General features: G+C 40.5%; 1 long non-coding RNA gene across 1 annotated transcript; it reads right to left on the bottom strand.

Annotated features, from left to right (window-relative positions):
- Positions 1–14,692: 14,692 nt before the first annotated feature.
- LOC134760847 (uncharacterized) lies at positions 14,693–22,491 on the bottom strand. Its single transcript, XR_010138850.1, has 3 exons — positions 22,319–22,491; positions 15,046–15,113; positions 14,693–14,852 (listed from the first exon to the last, which is right to left on the bottom strand). It is a non-coding gene; the product is annotated as an uncharacterized LOC134760847 (long non-coding RNA).
- Between the last annotated feature and the right edge of the window lie 481 nt (positions 22,492–22,972).

Raw genomic sequence — 22,972 nt, 5'->3', positions numbered from 1 at the left:
TTTTTTTTTTTGAGACATGGTTTCGCCATTTTGTCCAGGGTGGTCTCGAACTCCTGGCTTCAAGTGATCTATATGTTTCTGATAGACACCCTTTATTGGTTTAAGCATATCTTGGCTTCCCAAAGTGCTGGGATTACTGGCGTGAGCGAACGCACCCAGCCTTAGTGGCTGTATTTCTTACATTATTGTTACATTATACAGGTTTTCATAATATTGAAAACAATAGAATGTAAAAATAAATATACTCCCCCATTTCTTTGGTTCTTTTAAAAATATTTTCTTTTTTAGTGTATGTATTTAAAGTGTAGAAGACAATTTTTAATATACACAGTGAAATGGTGTTTGGGGTCTTAAATGTGAAGTAATCTTTTCATATTTCTGTGTGGTTTTTTTTATTTTTTTCAAAGGTAGAAAATACTTTCATATTCTCACAGGGGAACCACTTAAGATAAATGTCAAATTTTCCATGAATGTGAGAAATCTTCAATTACATGAGGGGAAAGGATGCTTTTGGGATGGGACAAACATCATACGGGCTAAGTCAAGGCCATTTCAGAAACTGTGACATCCTTAAAACTATTTTCTGCCATGTTCCTTTCTACCTTCCAAGGTTTAGGAGGAATTTCTGCCCATCAGAACAGGTCAGAGATTTACAAAGTGCCAAGTTTTCTAAAGGAGAGATTCTATAGAAACTGAGAAACTGGTTGATTTACATCATGCATTTTTGGGGAATTCTGAATTATTTTCATTAAACATACTGGTAAGATACCTACGATGAGGAATTACGTGTCACACTTTTAAAAATGTTCTCAAAAGAACTTGCTAAGGGCTTGACAAACACTTGCTACGTTAACTCACAAAACACTCACAACAAATCTCAGGACTGACAAACTGCATGTTGATGTTCTTGTTTTCTATTGAATGAAAATATTTAATTTTTGGAATGAATTGAAAGTCACCCCGGATTTACTGAATACCAACCCACAAATCATTCTCAAGAGCAGCACTGTGTCTCGAGAACCCCAGAGCAGGACCAGGCTCTCTGGATTTTAGCTCTAGGTGTCCTCCCATTTGTCTTTCTTAGCAGGTAAATGAAATCTTTATTAAAATCCAAAAGTATAATACCGTTTATTCTTAGAAGCTACCATTTACAGAGGAGAATAATGCCCTAAATTGTAGATAAATTGAATTCTCATGACTTTGTTAGCTTTGTAGTTGTCACCCAATGTAAGCATTTCTGTCTGTAGGTCACCAACGTGCCTAATAAAGCCCAAAAAGCCTTCACTGATGATTTTCTGATTCACTCATCTTTGAATTCATCTGCCTTGCTTAGAGTGGAAAGGAAAATGTCTCTATATTAGTCCATTCTCGCATTGCTATAAAGAAATACCTGAGACTGAGCAATTTGTAAAGAAAAGAGGTTTAATTGGCTCATGACTCTGCAGGCTGTACAGGAAGTAGAGAGGCTTTGGCTTCTGTGAAGGCCTCAGGAAGCTTCCAATCATGGTGGAAGGCAAAGTGGGAAGCAAGGCCTCTTACATGTCAGGAGCAGAAGAAAGAGAGAGTGAGGGGAGGTTCAGCACACTTTTAAACAATCAGATTTCTCAAGAATTCACTTACTATTGCAATGACATTACCAAGGGGACTATCTGCCCCCATGATCCAATCACCTCTCACCAGGCCTCACCTCGAAAACTGGGGATTAAAATTTGACATGAGATTTGGTGGGGACACAGATCTGAACCATATCAGACTCTTTAAATTTCTGTGTCCAAAAGGGAACATTCTTGGGTACTGTATTCTATTCCATTAATTTGGTAAATGCTCATTTAAACCCAAGGAAGAAGCTTCTTGAAATAAATAATTATAAAAATATGGATCTTGATACTCTACTAGGTTAAAATAAGGTTTTTGTTATTGTTGTAGCAAATCTCTTATTAAGCAACTTTAGCATTATAGTCTCAGTAAAAAATAGTTAGTCCATCCCAGCATGCATGTTTTTGGTAAAGTGATCATAACAGTGGAGTAAGAAAGTTGTGATTGATTTCTTAGAGGACAGTTTCAAATAATTTTCACCTGTCTTCTGTTTTTTTCTACCACTAAGCGGGGGGCATCCCATACTTCTCAGTTGAGTGTAATACAACTTCCTTTACCATCTTCAACTTCCTGTCTACACATTCCTTTCATAATCTTTACAAATTATGATGCTAATCATCTTACAGATTTTTTCACTCACCTTAGAGTTATTATAATTCCTCTTGCACAAATTTTAAGGACAGAAGTTTTGACCCCAATGAACTCATCAAGGTATTGGGTTTTCCCTCCAAGAAGTTTTCAGAAAACTGACTCCTAGATAGTGATCAGGTTTTTGTTACCAAGTATCCAAAAGATGAATATATGTGTCTTAAATAAGCTTATTGGGTATTTTATTTTACTAGGAGTCAGAAGTATACAATGTTTTTACATTTTATCACATATTAGGGATCTGAAAGTGATATACTCTGTTATGGTTATAAAGAAAAAAAGAATGAGCTCATATTCAATGAAAGATTGTGTCTTTTATATTGAGAAAATAATTTGAAGACAAAGGTAATGAGGAATCCAGTGTAAACTGCTAGTGGACTCTCAAAGGTGTCGGTACTGAGTGACTCTTTTATTTTTCTTTTCTTTTTTTGAGACAGTCTCACTCTGTCGCCCAGGCTGGAGTGCAGTGGCACAGCCTTAACTCACTGCAAGCTCTGCCTCCTAGGTTCAAGAAATTCTCGTGCCTCAGCCCCCTGAAAAGCTGGGATTAAAGGCATGCACCACCATGCCAAGCTAATCATTTATTTACTTATGTATGTATTTATTTTTATTTTATTTGAGACAGAGTCTCCCTCTGTCACCTGGGCTGGAGTGCAATGCTGCTATCTCGGCTCATTGCAACCTCTGCCTCCCAGGTTCAAGGGATTCTCCTGCCTCAGCCTTCAGAGTAGCTGGAATTACAGGCATGAATCACTGCGCCCAGCCAGTTTTTGTATTTTTAGTAGAGATGATTTCACCATGTTGGCCAAGCTGCTCATGAACTCCTGACCTCAAGTGATCTGGCCCTCTCAGCCTCCCAGAGTGCTGGGATTACAGGCCTGAGCCACCACGCACAGCCCAATTTTTGTATTTATTTAAAACAGAGATGGGGTTTCACCATGTTGACCAGGCTGGTGTTGAATTCCTGACCCCAAGTGATCTGCCCACCTGGGCCTCCCAAAGTGCTGGGATTACAGGCATGAGCCAATGCACCCAGCCCTGAATGATTGTTTTGTCTGTACGTGTCTCATGTCTTATACGGCATTGTAAAGGCAATCAGATCTTTTCATTCATGTGGTTTTGGACATTTTCAATAATGGTATTATTCTTTGTACTTAGAAGCTTGGCAAGCACTAGAACCCATCTCTCAAGTAAAACAGGCTGAAGACATCAGGACATATAGCAGCTGCAGCTTCAGGGAGGTTGCATGAAATATTAATCCTGCTTCTCTCAGAACAGAGTCCTGCAACAGAGCCAATGAAGCAATCACTAGCTCCACAAATAAGACACTGCAATAAATTTAAAAATACCTAAGATGTTTTTGTAGTCTGTGATAACAACTATGCATGGTAGAAAGGCTAGTGAAAAACAGCTACATGGAACAATGGAACAGAATAGAGAGCCCAGAAATTAACCCATCATATATGGTCAACAAAATTTCAATAAGGGTACAAAGAATACACAGTGGGAAAATGACAGTCTCTTCAATAAATGATGTTGGGTAAACAGGATATCCACACACAAAAGAATGAAATTGGACAGCTGTTGTACACCATATCCAAAAATCAACTCAAAATGGATTAAAAACTTAAATGTAAGACTTGAAACCATAAAACTCTTAGAAGGGAACATAGGGAAAAATATCCTTGATACTGGATACAACACCAAGCAAAAATAAACAAGTGGGACTATATCAAACTAAAATGCAGAATTCTGTATAGTAAACAATCAATAAAATAAAAAGATAACCTATAGAATGGGAGAAAATATTTGCAAACCATATTATCTGGTAAGAGTTTAATATCCAAAATTCCTAAAAGACTCATACAACTGAACAGCAGAAAAACCCACAAATAACCTGAATGAAAAAATGGGCAAAGGACCTAAAGAGACATTTCTCCAAAGGAGACATACAAATGACTGACAGACATAGGAAAATGTGCTTACCATCACTAATCATCAGGGAAATGCAAACCAAATCCACAATGAGGGTGGCTCATATTTTTTAAAAAAGATAACTGTTGGTGATGATGTGGAAAAAAGGAAAACTTTGTATATTACTGGTGGGAATATAAATTGTTACAGCCATTATAGAAAATAGTATACAGGTTCCTCAAAAAATTAAACATAAAACCGCCATGTGGTCCAGCAATCCCACTATTGGGTATATATCAAAAGGAACTGAAATCAGTATGCTGAAGAGATATTTGTACTCTCATGTTTAGTGCAGCATTCTCAACAGCCAACATATGGAAACAACCTACATGTTGATTGATAAATGAACGAATGAAGAAATTGTGGGGTATACACACAATGGAATATTATTCAGCCCCCAAAAAAGGGAAACCCTGCCATTTGTGACAACATGGATGAACCCAAAGGACATTATGTTAAGTGAAATAAGCCAGATACAGGTAGACAAACACTGTATGATTTTACTTATATGTGAAATCTAAAATAGTGAAGCAGAGAGTAGCATGGTGGTTGCCAGGGTCTGGGGGAAGGGGGAGATTTGAAAGTGATGGTTACAGGTACAAAGTTTCATCATAGTGCCTATAGCTAACCATACTGTACTGTGTAATTAAAATTGCTAAGAGGGTAGATCTTCTGTTAAGTTCTCTTATCAAAACAAAAACAATCACAATAAAGGGGGTGGGAGGAAACTTTGAGATGTGACAAGTATGTTTATAACCTTGATGGTGGTGACGGTTTCATGGATGTTTATCCCCAAACTGATCAAGATGTATACATTAAATATGTACAACTTTTTATATGTCAATCATACCTTAATTAAGTGGTTTAAGAAAAACAACAACAATCACAATAAAGGGGGTGGGAGGAAACTTTGAGATGTGACAGGTATGTTTATAACCTTGATGGTGGTGACGGCTTCATGGATGTTTATCCCCAAACTGATCAAGATGTATACATTAAATATGTACAACTTTTTATATGTCAATCATACCTTAATTAAGTGGTTTAAGAAAAACAACAACAACAACAAAAGGCTTGTGGAATACACTAATCAGAGAATATACACATCATCAGGGAGTTGCAGAGGCAGCATACCTGATTACTCGGCCTGATTTGGGGCCAGACATGGGGAAGCCAACTTTAGGAAAAACCAAATGAGAATTCATTAAGACTCACAGCACAAAGCTACCTCAAAGCAATCTGGCAGATATGCCAAAATGACACATTACATGAAAAAGAAAAAAAAAATGAATTGCAATTCTAAAGAAAACTTCTGAAGTCCGCAGATTGTGTGTGCGTGTCCATTTGTGTGCGTCTTTTATTTTTCCAGATATTTTCTTGCAAAATTAACAAACTTTTCCTTTCGTATTTTCCCATCATTCCACAGTTGCATTTCTTTTACCAAGTCCTAAGTAGCCTTTACTTCCTTGTCAACCAGTAAACATTGGTTTGACAAAGCCAAGAGGTTATCTAATCTTCATCCTAAAAGGACGGTGATCCTTTGCTGGTGATTTGCACTTTCTGTCTAGAAATCTAAACAATTTTTCTTTGTTATCAAGGTTAAAAAATTTAACCAGAATATAGCGTAAGGTCAGTGTTTCTCTGTGAATCTATCACTAATTACCTGTAATGTTGTTATCTCATATCTTTTGGCTATTCTATCTTTAACAGGTTTCTTCATTGGTGGGTTCTCTAACTTCAGGAACATCAATTGTCTTTACATTGATCACTTTTTGACTGTCCTCCATTACTGATTACATTGTCTCTTATTGCTTTGTCTTTTATTCTCTGCACTCACCATGATTAAATTAAGCCTTTATGTCAGAATTTTAGTTTAGCTAATCGTATTTCAATCACTGCTGTTCTAATTTATCTGTCAGTTCCATGGTGGTTTTGTTTTAGCCCACAGTTTCTCTCTTTCACTTTGAAATCTCTAATTCTCATTTCACTATTTTATAATCTTTGATTTCCTTTAAAAATATATATGTTATTTCATTCCTTAGCAACATGGTGCAGTTGCATTAAATTGTCTTCCTTTCCCTGGCTTCTGTTTGCTTAAGTTATGATTAAGTTCTTCACTTGTCATTTTTGTGTTCAGTTTTATTCATTCAATATTGATTTATTGAGTGCCTACTATGTGTCAGGCACTATTCTTAATACTAAGGAAAGGCCTGTTAGGGACACCATGTTTCTGCCCTCATGGATATTACATTTCAGACACAGAAGTCAGACAACAAATAAACAGATCTATAATAAAACATCAAGATAGTCTATACTGGGGGTTTGTGAGCTCCTGACTAAACTCTCAATTCCTCAATTGCCACTATCATCCAAAAGCAGCCACAGACAATAGGTAAACTAATATGTGTTACTGTGTTCCAATAAAACTTTCCTGACACCTGCTTTCAGGCAACTATTTGCATTTATCAATGTTATTCTCACCCTCTTTCTGGTATTATTTTCTGAGGTCATTCCACTTACTGATATTATGACAATCAGGTATAAGGTCCTGGGTGGGCCAGTAGAGAAAAAAGAGGATGATGACCATTCCCAAGAACATGCATTGAGCCCTTTCCTTCACTTACAATTACTTCAAGACCAAGGGGAAAGGGTCATTTTGTTCTGTTCTGGCTGTTACCCATTTCTGGTTGTCTGTATAAAAGAACAAAAAGGTTGGAATCTGATACCAGCTTCATCCTGCAACTCTCCAGGTCTGCTACTGGGGTGACTACCAACTAATGGGGCACCCAGAGAATGAGAAAACATGGACGTCCACCAGTGAAAGTTCCCTAAAGGAGTAAGAGGTCACAAGCAAGTTGTAATGACACCTGCTGACTTAGTATTTTCTTCTACTGTCTGATTTCTTTTATGCACATGGTAGACCTAAACATTTAAATGTTATCTTACTTTCCTAGGACACTAAAATCCTTTAAAAACACATTTTAAAATTCTTATTACCAGCCTTGGCATCATAGTGAGACCTTGTCTCTACTAAAAGTAAAAAAAAACAAATAAACAAACAAACAAAAACTAGCCAGGCATGGTGCTGCATGCCTGTAGTCCTAGCTACTTAAAGGCCAGAGGCAGGAGAATCATTTGAGCCCAGGAATTTGAGTTTATAGTGAGCTATGATTGTGCCACTGCACTCCAGCCTGGACAACAGAATGAGACCCTTTCTCAAAGAAAACCCCTCTAATTTAAAAGAAAACAAAACAGTTTTTATTCACTGCAGAAACAAATGCAAATAGGCAAAGAAAATAAATATGATCCTGAATCCCCTCTCCCAAGATGACAAACGTTAACATTTCTAGACATATTCTTCCAAATATAAACCTATATATGAAGTGTATTATATGCTAAAACATTAAACTCATATTGAATATGTTGCACTTTGCAGTCTTCCATAAGTAATTCACGATAGCAATAACAAACATAACAGACTACAAAGTACTCTCAAATTGGCCTGATTTATAACAGCTTTTTGTACTTACTAATGTATCATGAAACATTTTCTAAGTCTCTAAATGTTTTCTTTTTTTTTTTTCAATGGTTGCATAGTATTCCACTGCACAGATGTACCATAACTCATTTAAATAATCTCTCCTTTTTGGGAATTTAATTTGCTTCTATTTTTTCAATATTATGACCAACGCTTATATGAGTATCCTTTCACCTAAATATAGGCATATATTCTTTTTATCCAGTATTTGTTATTTTTGTTTTTGTTTTGAAGACAGGGTCTCTCTCTGTTGCTCAGGCTGGAGTGTACTGGTGTGATCAGCTCACTGTAACCTCAAACCCCTGTGCTCAAGGGATCCTCCTGTCTCCACCTCCCAAGGAGCTGAGACTACAGGCATGCACCACCGCACCTGGCTAATTTTTTTTTTAATTTTTCTTCTTGTAGAGATGGGGGTCTCACTTTGTTGCCCAGGCTGCACTAGGTACTTTGTAAGAGAATTCTTCTTTATAAATATACTTTACATCATCTGGGCACTGGTCTCATTTTTATGTTGAAAACTTGGTGGCAACACTTGAGAAATGCTGGTTGTCTTTGCTAGTTTTGGTGAGGTGACGGGAGAGATAGACAACCCTGGGTTAGGGTTAGAATACTGATGCTCTGTGAGGCCATACCTACAAGGTGATGAGGCCCACGTAACTACTTGAAGAGATTAAGGGATCCAGTAAAGGGTAACTGTGAGTCAGAAATCCCACTGTGACCGTTACTACCTATACCAGAAGAGTGACATTAAACCATTCAATACTAAAAGTGGGCATGAAAAAAATCCAAAGGGTATCACCAGCTGACAAAGTGCAAAAAAATTATACTCTAGGTTGACATTGAGGCCTTAACACACCATGACAGCATGAGGCTCCACGGGGTGTGTCAGCATGGGGATCTGATGAAGCCCTCCCTCTCTTACAGTCCATGGCTCTGCCTCGTGCAATATTATTACAGAAACCTCTGCATGAAGACCACAAAATGCATACTTTTTGACATCTGAAGCCTCAGCTTGTTGGGAACAGGCCCCCCAAAATCTGGCCATAAACTGGCCCCAAAACTGGCCATAAACAAAATCTCTGCAGCTCTGTGACATGTTCGTGATGGCCATGACGCCCACACTGGAAGGTTGTGGGTTTACTGGAATGAGGGCAAGGAACACCTGGCCCACCCAAGGTGGAAAACCGCTTAAAGGTGTTCTTAAACCACAAACAACAGCATGAGCCATCTGTGCCTTAAGCACATGCTCCTGCTGCAGATAACCAGCCCAACCCATCCATTTATTTCCCCCCCCAATCCCTTTGTTTCCCATAAGGGATACTTTTAGTTAAACTAAAATCTATAGAAACAATGCTAACGACTGGCTTGTTGTTAATAAATATGTAGGTAAATCTCTGTTCAAGGTTCTCAGCTCTGAGGGCTGTGAGACCCCTGATTTCCCACTTCACACCTCTATGTTTCTGTGTGTGTGTCTTTAATTCCTCTAACGCCGCTGGGTTAGGGTCTCCCCGACCGAGCTGGTCTCGACATCAGCTGGTCAAGTCCATCTGGGAAACATATCCTGAGATGGGTGGAGCTTTCACATCTTATTCATATTTATACTTTCTTCCTTTCTTTCATTTTCTTTCTTTTTTTTTTTTTTTGAGATGAAGCCCCTTGTTATTTGCCTGGGAGTCTAGGATACAGCAGGTTCTGGGTAAATATGTACTGTAAAGTTGGCAGGTAGAAGGGGTTTTTGGCTGTTGTTTTTCAAACAGATTATGAATATGTTGACATTATTAAAAACACACACACATGCACATCACCATTGCCCCAGAAGCCTCTCCAGCTCGCTAGCATCAAGCCTAGTGATTTATAAGATTGCTTGCACATATTATATTTTAAAACACACATTGCTTTTGTGAAATGTGTATTTATTATACATTTTGGAATTGATAACGTATGCCGAAAAGCAGCCTTTGCCTTGCTGGATCTGAGACAGTGTGTCACGTAAACACGTAAACACATTTCTGGAAGGGACTTCATACAAATGCTTTAGAGGGGGCCAACCAGCTTCCATGGTCTCTCTCTCTCTCTCTCTCTCTCTCACACACACACACACACACGCACACACACACATGACATTTCTCCTCCCCCCACCATGTCACACCCATATAAATACATAATAAAAACAGTAACGGAACAACAGCCCCAGAGGAAAGCTCTGTTAGGAATAAATCTGATTTTCAAAGCTGCACAAAACCCATCCAGCGAAGTAACCTTGTAAAAAGCAACAATTTATAACTCTACAGATTGGGCTGCCCCAAATTAGGGAAATGGCTCTGTGAGCCCCCATCAAGTGTGTTCTTCAAATACCCTCAGCTGTGGCTCCAAGTACAAGAGTTGATAGGAAATCCAATTTGCGGTCAGTCTATAGGGAGAGTGTTCCAGACTCTCATCACCTTGGTAAGGCCATGTGGGTCAGTGTATGCTGTGTGGGTGTGGGGGGCTGTGTAGGTATGTGGGTCTGTGTGTTGCTGTGTGGGTTGGTGTGTGGCTGTGTGGGTCTGTGTGTGGTCACCCTGTGTAATGTGCATTCACACCCCACTCTGGCAGCTTAATCTTTTCCTCCCCAGCATCCATTAGCATAATCAACTGGAGGCCTGCCCAGAACCTGCCAAGCTTGTATTAATGTTGGCTCAGGGAGAGATTTATTCCTTCCTAGCACAGCGCAGGCTCTACCTGGCTCAGCTAGGACTCTCCCACCTTTACACCCCTCACTACACTACACATACACACACACACATGCATGCACACATACAGGCGCATGTATGTGTGCATGAACACACACGTACACACGAGTGCCAGGTGGAACTAGTTCTGATTAGTGTTTGGAAAGGGAAGCTCCTTGGCCTCTGCCAAATATAGTCATTCACCCCGAAATTTTCAGAGCCTTTGCATCATTGTTTGATCTGGAAAACCCTTTTCTATTTTGCAAGGGCCACAAGCACATTATAAATGCAATCTCACTTGGAGGCTTAAGTGCCAACCTGGGGTCAAACAGCTGTGTCATCTGAATGAGTAATTTACCTCTCTGCTCATCAGTTTGCTCATTCATAAAATGAGGATAATATTAGCAGGATGACATCATGAGGTTCCTCATTAAGGTATCATTTTTAAAATGAACAACAGTCCCTGCTCAGTGGGAGAGGCATCAGACAGAATGTCTACTCCCGCCTCAGTCCAGGGTGGAATTAATCTCAGCCTCTTATCCCTGCTGAGTCCAATCACACAAACCCTGCAGGGAGAAAGAGGAGAGCATCTGCCATAGAGTCAGGCTGCCACCCTGTTCACCTGCTTCTGTCCTTGGCACCTGTCCCTGAGCTCCAAACACACAGAACTCTTCATTGATCCTGGGACACACCCCCTTTGCTCATGCTGTGTCCTCTACCTGGATTTCCCTTCCACCTATTCTCTGCCTAGAAAACTTACATCATCCTTCAAAGCTTGGATCTAAAACCACCATTTATTGCAGTCTTCTCTGCTCCCTCCTCTTCTCCCTCAGCCTCAAGCAGAGATAATTTCTTGGGTCGCCATGGAATCTCATGAAAAGTTCTATTTGAACACTTTCTATACTTGCAACACCAGGACATGATGTGGCTCTTCCACCAAATGGTGAACCCGTTGAGTAGAGGAGTTATGTTTATCTTTGATTCCCTAATACTTAACCCAGTGTCAAGCATGTAGTAGTAAACTTAACCCATGTTTGAATGGATTATTCTTTGTGTCCTCAAAGTTTAACTCCAAGACTGGGGCATACTAATTACCTAATCAGTGTTTGTGGAAATGACCAATTAATTGTTATGAATCTATCTCTACAGCCCCACAGCCTAGTAGAGTTAATTGTTTGAATGAGTGAACTGTGCCTCATATTCTGGCCACTCACTATGCTGCCTGGACCATAGTAGGTGACAAAAAAGGGTTTGCATTAGTGTCCATTCCCCCTGCACCTGGTATAGAGTTTATCTAACTATTGCAATTGACAACCCCCATGTTTATTCAACTCAATTAGTGCAGGTTTACCTTACTTACCTGATGATGCAATGCAGGTTCAGGGCAGCAGAAGATGGGGGAGGGAAGGAGGGGCTCTGCTCCACTGGTTCATTCAAGAACCCAGGCTCCTGATGGCTCTGCCAGTTTCAACAAGTGGCCTTCCAGGGTCATCCTTGGTGTTGAAACCTAGCTGGAAAGTTGTGGAAAAAGCAGGAATATTTTATGGCCAGGCCAGGAACTACCCCACATCACTTCTGCTCACATTCTTTTGGCTAGAACTCAGTCACTTGGTCAAACCTCACTGCAGGGAAGGCTGGAAAATGTAGCTTAACTGTGTGCTCAAGTAAAAGTGGAAATGGGTTTGATGAGCAGTACTAAGTCCAAAAAATTTGTCAATCATCCACAAATATTTGATGAATAATATGAATAATGAGTTTTTCTATACCTGGATGCTAGGTATAGGTATGTATGCACGTAGCATATGCTCAATGTGTAGTTGAAATAATTCACCTCTGTATTCTGAAAAGCCTTACATATTGCCTGATGTGGAGATGGTGCTCAATAAATAAATGGATGAAAAGGAGGGAGAGAGGGAGGGAGGGAGGAAGGAAGGGAGGAAAGAAGGAAAGAAGGAAGGAAGGAAGGAAAGAAGGAAGGAAGGAAGGAAAGATTTAATAACAAAGGGTAGATAATGTATCGATGAATGGATGAATGGATGGATGAAAGAAATCAAGGACGTGTGGGAGAAAGGGAGGAAGAAAAGATTTAATAACAGATGAGTGAATGATGTCTAGATGAATGGATGGGTGAAATGAATCAAGGATGCAAGGGAGGAAAGAAGAAAGGAAGGAAGGAAGGAACAAATGAAGGAAGGAGAAAAGGAAGGAAAATGGTAAGAGTATTTAATAATGGATGGATGATGGATAGATGAATGGATGAAAGAAAGAAAGGATGAGTGAGAGAAATGAAGGGAGATGGGAGGAAGGAAGGTATATATATACATACACTACATACACATATATACATATACATAGTTTTGTTAATATGTAACAAGAATTAGGATATATATATATGCTTGGGAAATTAAGTATTTGGGAAATTGTCACCGTCATAAACTAGGGCAATGGGTTACCCCTGAGAACTCAGGTCTTCCTGTTAGCCCCAACTGCTCAGTCCCCACTTGGTCCTGATCACTTGGCCCACTCCTCATTACACCCTACACAGGGATTTGACCACCCTCCAGCTTCCAAGTAAGAGTGAGCTTACATCCAGGTTTCCTTGGTGTGGTGGCTACAGCTTCAAGTGGGAGCCATGGAAAACAGGGGGTGGGAAGACAGAGCAAGATTTTAGATTCAAAGTCTACACTGTGCTTGAGTGATCAACATCATTTCCATACTATAATTACATTGCCCAATCCTCCTCTGATTGTACTGCTATCTTGTAGGCTGTCCTGGTTGGAAGTAATCTAAAACTATGAAATGTTAGATTCTGTGAAACAATCACTTCCCAAAGAAATATGGTCTTAGACAGTAACTGATAAATCCCATGAGGCCTCTTATCCCCTATTTGGTCTCTTTTGAGATGACATTGTTGATTTGTCTAACGCAAACAGTATTGCTGAAGGAGAAAGATTCACCCAGCTTTGGAGGATGACAGCTCAGGGAGTCTAAGCCAGGGAGAAGAAGGAGGATGGGATTGAGGTATGGTAGGTGGCTATATCAGATATATCTTGATGGATTTTTCTCCATGGTCTGCCTGATTATTCTGGTCCAGAGAACTCCTACAAGGAGAGTTTGCTACTACAGTGGTTTAAGTAAGGGGCCACAGGATCTGTTCTTGTGAAACTTGGTTAGGATAAAAGAAAAAGGGGACGCATTTGGCTCAGAGCTCAGAGGTGCTCCACAAGGGATGTCCCAGAACTCTGCAGATGGTCCAAGAGGAGCACACATCTCTGCAAAGCACCCCTGCTTCTCCAATCCTGATATCCTCATTCCCCAGCTTCTGTACCCTAAACCCAGAACTTTGCTGAGCTAAAACAATTGTGTTTATCTTGTGCTCTTGTAAAATTTAGGACTCGTTTGTTTAGACATCCCCCAACCCAGCCAATTTCTTCCTTCCCCTGTCTTTTCTGGGCCCAGGGATCAGAGAGGAAAGACTTTTGTTAAAGAGGAAAGCAAGCTGAAGTGAAAAGGAAAGAGCACTAAACTAGGAGTCAGGCAATGAAATTACAATCCCTACCTTGTGGCAAAGCTGCTGAGCTGCTTTGAGCAAGTCTCGTCTCCTTTCTGGACTGGCCTTCAACTCCCCATCTTAAGATAAGGGGTTAGTCTAGAACATTTTAAAATTAGCTGCCAATATTTAAAATCTAGAGACCCCACATAAAAGAGGTTTTTAACTCCTCCCATAAATTCCAATTGGAAACACCAGTCTCACACTCCCACTTGGCCTCAAACAGCTGAAACTTCAGTGATAGCTTCCCGCTTTAGGTGGTGGATGCACCTTCAGGTTAACCACAATCCCCACTACTCCCTATTGCTTTATAACTTGCTTCACTTGCTTATGTTATCAACTGGCCCTTGTAAGCTTATGTTTATAATTTCTAGATATCTACTCCCACTCCAGTTTCATCAATCCAAAATAAACTCACTCTTGCACAGAAGCCAAGGGTAAGAGCCATCACCTGTGACTGCTACTTGTCAACACTAATTAGGCCTGCATGGTCCCAATTCAGCACCCTGGACAAATTATTGAGAGCTATTGGAGGCAAGTAAGTCCTCCCATATCCCACCAAGTCCTGTCTAATGAGCAGCCACGCCCTTGCCCAGACTGAGCATATGCTGATACCTGGTAGACTGGAACTTCATCTTGTTATTATCACCAAAGCCCTGAATCTCTGCTGAATCTGCCCTGTGTTTGATTTCTTTGTAATTCTGCCACTCCTTGGGATCAGGTTGGGGATGTGGGGGGATGAGGGTGAGATGGGTAATTCTTCTCTCTCAAGACATGTCTAAACTGCCTATCTTTCAGATGCACTGCTTCTTCCTAAAGGCCATTGTCCACATTGCTGTAAAGAATGATGGATCTGATATCATATATTACCACTGTGAACTTTCATTTTCAATGTCTGATTTTCCTCCCCCAAATTGCTGAGTGATCAAGAGGCTAGGGTTGCTTTTATGAGAGGTGTCATAAGACTGTCTTTATGCACAACATAGCCAGGCAAGGTGGATCAGAGATAAGGAAAAATTGTCAGGTACCTCAGAGTTGTTTCTTGCTGGTGTCTCTTTGCAAGTTCCCTCCAAGGCATCTCTCCAGGTGTCCATGACTGTCAGGAGGATATCAGTTGGTTAATCTGGTTTCAACTCCTTAAAATTACTTAGCCCACCAATCAAAATCAACCATAATTTGGGACCTACTGAGTGCCCACTCTGTGCTAGGCACTGTGCTAAGGTCTAGGACATAAGAGATAAAAAGTATATCTCTGCTCTTCTGAAGCTCCTATTCCAGTGAGCAAGACAGACAATTAAAACAAACCTACGGTGTGGTGCAGTGGGTCACACCTGTAATACCAGCACTTTCGGAGGCCGAGGTAGGGGGATCACCTGAGGTCAGGAGCTCAAGACCAGCCTGGCCAAAATAGAGAAACCCCGTCTCTACTGAAAATACAAAAATTGGGCTGAATAGGAACAGCTCCAGTCTACAGCTCCCAGCATGAGCAACGCAGAAGATGGGTGATTTCTGCATTTCCAACTGAGGTACTGGGTTCATCTCACTGGGGCTTGTTGGACAGTGGGTTCAGCCCATAGAGTGTGAGCCGAAGCAGGGCAAGGCATTGCCTCACCCAGGAAGTGCAAGGGGTCAGGGAATTCCCTTTTCTAGCCAAGGGTAGCCGCGACAGATGGTACCTAGAAAATCAGGACGCTCCCACCCTAATACTGTGCTTTTCCAATGGTCTTAGCAAATGGCACACCAGGACATTATAGCCTGTGCCTGGCTCGGAGGGTCCTATGCCCACAGAGCCACATTCACTGCTAGCACAGCAGTCTGAAATTGAACTGCAAGGTGTCAATGAGGCTGGAGAAGGGGGGTCCACCATTGCTGAGGTTGAATAGGTAAACAAAGCAGCCAGGAAGCTCAAACTGGGTGGAGCCCACTGTAGTTCAAAGAGGGCTGCCTGCCTCTGTAGACTCCACCTCTGGGGGTAGGGCATAGCCAAACAAAAGGCAGCAGAAACTTCTGCAGACTTAAACGTCCCTGTGTGACAGCTTTGAAGAGAGTAGTGGTTCTCCCAGCATGGAGTCTGAGATCTGAGAACGGACAGACTGCCTCCTCAAGTGGGTCCCTGACCCCCGAGTAGCCTAACTGGGTGACACTTCCCAGTAGGGGCCGACTGACACCTCATACAGCCGGGTGCCCCTCTGAGACAAAGCTTCCAGAGGAAGGATCAGGCAGCAACATTTTCCATTCTGCAATATTGGCTGTTCTGCAGCCTCCGCTGCTGATACCCAGGCAAACAAGGTCTGGAATGGACCTACAGTGAACTCCAACAGACCTGCAGCTGAGGGTCCTGACTGTTGGAAGGAAAACTAACAAACAGAAAGGGCATCCACACCAAAACACAATCTGTACATCACCATCATTAAAGACCAAAGGTATATATAAAACCACAAAGATAGGGAGAAACCAGAGCAGAAAAGCTCAAAATTCTAAACATCAGAGTGCCTCTTCTCCTCCAAAGGAATGCAGCTCCTCACCAGCAACAGAACAAAGCTGGACAGAGAATGACTTTGACGAGTTGACAGAAGTAGGCTTCAGACCACTGGTAATAACAAACTTCTCTGAGCTAAAGGACAATGTTCAAACCCATTGCAAAGAAGCCAAAAACTTTGAAAAACACTAGATGAAAGGCTAACTAGAATAAACAGTGTAAAGAAGATCTTAAACGACCTGTTGGAGCTGAAAACCATGGCACGAGAACTACATGACGCATGCACAAGCTTCAGTAGCCGATTCGATCAAGTGGAAGAAAGGGTATCAGTGATTGAAGATCAAATGAATGAAATGGATTGAGAAGAGAAATTTAGAGAAAAAAGAGTAAAAAGAAATGAACAAAGCCTCCAAGAAATATGGGACTATGTGAAAAGACCAAATGTACATCTGACTGGTGTACCTGAAAGTGACGGGGAGAATGGAACCAAGTTGGAAAACATTCTTCAGGATATTATCCAGGAGAACGTCCCCAACCTAGCAAGGCAGGCCAACATGCAAATTCAGGAAATACAGAGAATGCCACAAAGATACTCCTCAAGACGAGCAACTCCAAGACACATAATTCTCAGATTCACCGAAGTTGAAATGAAGGAAAAAATGTTAAGGGTAGCCAGAGAGAAAGGTCCGGTTACCCACAAAGGGAAGCCCATCAGACTAACAGCGGATCTCTGAGCACAAACTTTACAAGCCAGAAGAGAGTGGGGGCCAATATTCAACATGCTTAAAGAAAAGAATTTTCAATCCAGAATTTCATATCCAGCCAAACTAAGCTTCATAAGTGAAGGAGAAATAAAATCCTTTACAGACAAGAAAATGCTGAGAGATTTTGTCACCACCAGGCCTGCCTTACAAGAGCTCCTGAAGGAAGCACTAAACATGGAAAGGAACAACTGGTACCAGCCACTGCAAAAACATGCCAAATTGTAAACATCATCGATGCTAGGAAGAAACTGCATCAACTAATGTGCAAAATAACCAGCTAACATCATAATGACAGGATCAACTTCACACATAACAAAATTAACCTTAAATGTAAATGGGCTAAATGCTCCAATTAAAAGACACAGACTGGCAAACTGGATAAAGAGTCAAGACCCGTCAGTGTGCTGTATTCAGGAGACCCATCTCATGTGCAGAGACACACATAGGCTCAAAATAAAGGGATGGAGGAAGATCTACCAAGCAAATGGAAAACAAAAAAAAGCAGGAGTTGCAATCATAGTCTCTGATAAAACAGACTTTAAACCAACAAAGATCAAAAGAAACAAAGAAAGCCATTACATAATGGTAAAGGTATCAATTTAACAAGAAGACCTAACTATCCTAAATATATATGCACCCAATACAGGAGCACCCAGATTCATAAAGCAAGTCCTTAGTGACCTACAAAGAGACTTAGACTCCCATACAATAATAATAGGAGACTTTTAACACTGCACTGTCAACATTAGACAGATCAATGAGACAGAAAGTTAACAAGGATATCCAGGAATTGAATTCAGCTCTGCACCAAGCACACGTAATAGACATCTACAGAACACTCCACCCCAAATCAACAGAATATACGTTCTTTTCAGCACCACATCGCACTTATTCAAAAACTGACCACACAGTTGGAAGTAATGCACTCCTCAGCAAATGAGAAAGAAGAGAAATTATACCAAACTGTCTCTCAGACCACAGTGCAATCAAATTAGAACTCAGGATTAAGAAACTCACTCAAAACACTCAACTACATGGAAACTGAACCTGCTCCTGAAGGACTACTGGGTATATAATGAAATGAAGGCAGAAATAAAGATGATCTTTGAACCAATGAGAACAAAGACACAACATACCAGAATCTCTGGGACACATTTAAAGCAGTGTGTAGAGGGAAATTTATAGCACTAAATGCCCACAAGAGAAAGCAGGAAATATCTAAAATTGACAACCTAACATCACAATTAAAAGAACTAGAGAAGCAAGAGCAAACACATTCAAAAGCTAGTAGAAGGCAAGAAATAAGTAAGATCTGAGCAGAACTGAAGGAGACAGAGACACAAAAACCCCTTCAAAAAAATCAATGAATCCAGGAGCTGGTTTTTAGAAAAGATCAACAAAATTGATAGACCGCTAGCAAGACTAACACAAAAGAAAACAGAGCAGAATCAAATAGATGCAATAAAAAATGATAAAGGGGATATCACCAGCGATCCCACAGAAATACAAACTGCCATCAGAGAATACTATAAACACCTCTGTGCAAATAAACTAGAAAATCTAGAAGAAATGGATAAATTCCTGGAGACATACACCCTCCCAAGACTAAACCAGGAAGAAGTTGAATCCCTGAATAGACCAATTACAGGCTCTAAAATTGAGGCAATAAATAATAACCTACCAACCAAAAAAAAGTCCAGGACAGGACAGATACACAGCCGAATTCTACCTGAGGTATAAAGAGAAGCTGATACTATTCCTTCTGAAACTATTCCAATCAACAGAAAAAGAGGGAATCCTCCCTAACTCATTTTATGAGGCCAGCATCATCCTGATATCAAAGCCCGGCAGAGACACAACAAAAAAGAAGGATTTTAGACCAATATCCCTGATGAACATCGATGCAAAACTCCTCAATAAAATACTGGTAAACGGAATCCAGTAGCACATCAAAAGCTTATCCAATACGATCAAGTTTGCTTCATCCCTGGGATGCAAGTCTGGTTCAACATGCACAAATAAATATACATAATGCATCATATAAACAGAACCAAAGACAAAATCCACATGATTATCTCAATAGATGCGGAAAAGGCCTTCAACGAAATTCAACAGCATTTCATGCTTAAAATTTTCAATAAACAAGTATTGATGTGATGTATCTCAAAATAATAAGAGCTATTTATGACAAACTCACAGCCAATATCATACTGAATGGGCAAAACCTGGAAGTATTCCCTTTGAAAACTGGCACAAGACAGGGATGCCCTCTCTCACCACTCCTATTCAACATGTGTTGGACGTTCTGGCCAGGGCAATCAGGCAAGAGAAAGAAATAAAGGATATTCAATTAGGAAAAGAGTAAGTCAAATTGTCCCTGTTTGCAGATGACATGACTATATATTTAGAAAACCCCACTGACTTGGCCCAAAATCTCCTTAAGCTGATAAGCAACTTCAGCAAAGTCTCAGGACACAAAATCAATGTGAAAAAATCACAAGCATTCTTAAACACGAAGAACAGACAAACAGAGAGCCAAATCATGAGTGAACTCCCATTCACAACTGCTTCAAAGAGAATAAAATACCTAGGAATCCAACTTACAAAAGATGTGAAGGACCTCTTCAAGAAGAACTACAAACCACTGCTCAATGAAATAAAAGAGGACACAAACAAATGTAAAAACATTCCATGCTCATGGATAGGAAGAATCACTATCGTGAAAATGGCCATACTGCCCAAGGTAATTTATAGCTTCATTGCCATCCCCATGAAGCTACCAATGACTTTCTTCACAGAATTGGAAAAAACTACTTTAAAGTTCATATAGAACCAAAAAAGAGCCTGCATTTCCAAGACAATCCTAGGCCAAAAGAAAAAAGCTGGAGGCATCACACTACCTGACTTCAAACTATACTACAAGGCTACAGTAACCAAAACAGCATGGTACTGGTATCAAAACAGAGATCTAGACCAATGGAACAGAATAGAGCCCTCAGAATAATACTACACTTCTACAACCATCTGATCTTTGATAAACCTGACAAAAACAAGAAATGGGGAAAGGATTCCCTATTTAATAAATGGTGCTGGGGAAACTGGCTTGCCATATGTAGAAAGCTGAAACTGGATCCGTTCCTTACACCTTATACAAAAATTAATTCAAGATGGATTAAAGACTTAAATGTTAGACATAAATCATAAAAACCCTAGATGAAAACTTAGATAATAACATTCAGGACACAGGCAGGGACAAGTACTTCATGACTAAAACACCAAAAGCAATGGCAACAAAAGCCAATATAGACAAATGGTATCTAATTAAGCTAAAGAGCTTCTGCACAGCAAAAGAAACTACCATCAGAGTGAACAGGCAACCTACAGTATGGGAGAAAATTTTTACAATCTACCCATCTGACAAAGGGCTAATATCCAGAATCTACAAATAACTTAAACAAATTTACAAGAAAAAAATCAAACAACCCCACCAAAAGTGAACAAAGGATATGAGCAGACACTTCTCTAAAGAAGACATTCATGCAGCCAACAGACACATGAAAAAATGCTCATCATCACTGGCCATCAGAGAAATGCAAATCAAAACCACAGTGAGATACCATCTCACACCAGTTAGAATGGCAATCATTTAGAAGTCAGGAAACAACAGATGCTGGAGAGGATGTGGAGAAATAGGAACACTTTTATGCTGTTGGTGGGACTGTAAACTAGTTCAACCATTGTGGAAGACAATGTGGCAATTCCTCAAGGATCTAGAACTAGAAAAACTAGAAATACCATTTGACCCAGCCATCCCATTACTGGGTATATACCCAAAGGATTATAAATCATGCTGCTATAAAGACACATGTACTCATATGTTTATTGTGGCACTATTCACAATAGCAAAGACTTGGAACCAACCCAAATGTCCATCAATGATAGACTGGATTAAGAAAATGTGGCACATATACACCGTGGAATACTATGCAGCCATAAAAAATGATGAGTTCATGTCCTGTGTAGGGACACGGATGAAGCTGGAAGCCATCATTCTGAGCAAACTATCGCAAGGACAGAAAACCAACACTGCATGTTCTCACTCATAGGTGGGAACTGAACAATGAGAACAAATGGACACAGGAAGGGGAACATCACACACTGGGGCCAGTGGTGAGGTAGGAGTAGGGGGGAGGGATAGCATTAGGAGATATACCTAATGTAAATGATGACTTAATGGGTGCAGCACACCATCATGGCACATGTATACATATGTAACAAACCTTCACGTTGTGCACATGTACCCTAGAACTTAAAGTAAAATAAAAATAAATAAATAAATAGATAGATAAATAAATTAGCTGGGCATGGTGGCACTCATCTACAATCCTAGCTACTCAGGATTCTGAGGCAGGAAAATTACTTGAACCCGGGAGATGGAGGTTGCGGTGAGCCAAGAAAATGCCACTGCACTCCAGTTATTTATTTATAAATAAATAAACAAATAAATAAATAAAAGCTATCTACTATCCAGAAGTGATAAGCACTGGGAAGAAAACTATCTGAGTAAAGACAGGATGATGGTGATGGATATTGTAGGTTAGAGCCATCAGGGAAAACTTCTCCCTGAGGTGGCTTCTATGCAGACCTCTATATGAAGTGGATGCTCAGGCTGTGAGGAAGAGCCCTCAGGGTGAAGGGAACAAGTGCCAAGGTCTGGCAGCTATAACATGCTTGGAATGTTTGAAGACTAGAAAGAGGGTCTTTGTAGCTACAGCAGAATAAGAGAGAGGAACTACAGAAGACACTAAGGTCAGAGAGCTGGTCCTCATTGTCCACTGCTCCCACTGACTTTGGCTTTAAGTACTCATTTGCGGTCTCCAGAGAAACAGGACCAACAAGATATGTAGACAGAGATATGGCTGCACACTTAGAGATACAGATGGAGACTGAGATGATAGAAATGGTGATGAAGATGGAGATAAAGAGGTAGAAGCAGAGGTAGAGGGAGAGAGAGAGAGACATAGGGATAGAGACGGAAATAAAAAAAAAAAGACTTACTTTAAGGAATCTGCTCATGAAATTGTGGGGTTGGCAAATTCTGAAATCTTCAGGGCAGGTCAGCAGGCTGCAAGTGCTCAGGCAGGAGCTGATGATGCTGCAGTCTTGGGGAAGAATTTCTTCTTCCTCAGAGAAACCTCAATTCCACTCTTTAGGCCTTCTAACTGATCAAATGGGGCCTATTCAGATTATTGAAGATAATCTCCTTATCTGAAGTTAACTGATAGTAGACGTTAGCCCAATCTACAAAATCCCTTCAGAGCAACACTTATTAGTGTTGGATTGAGTAACTGGGTGGTACATCCTAGCCAAGTGGACACGTACAACCCCTACCGCAGGCTCTTTGAGCTCCTGCATTATTCTCCATCACATGCCTCTGCTTTTGGCATCCTCTCTGTGCACAGCTCCAAGTGTATCTCCTACCATAATGACCAGTATGGTGTCTGACCTAAGGAAACAGTAGAGATGTTCTTGTTATTATTTTGTTAGTCACCTTAAATATTTTTAGAAGAGTGAGAATATATTTCAAAATAAAATGTATGATTTCCATGTCCCTATCTGGGTTTTGGGATGTTTAGATATCAGCGAGAGGAGTTTGGCACGCTTGCCCCATCTACTCCAATGCTCTCAGAGTACTGGTGGATGAAGGATTGC

This window comes from Pongo abelii, chromosome 22 (assembly GCF_028885655.2).
Source record: "Pongo abelii isolate AG06213 chromosome 22, NHGRI_mPonAbe1-v2.0_pri, whole genome shotgun sequence".
Taxonomy (NCBI): Eukaryota; Metazoa; Chordata; class Mammalia; order Primates; family Hominidae; genus Pongo; species Pongo abelii.
This window is presented reverse-complemented; position numbering and strand designations above follow the sequence as displayed.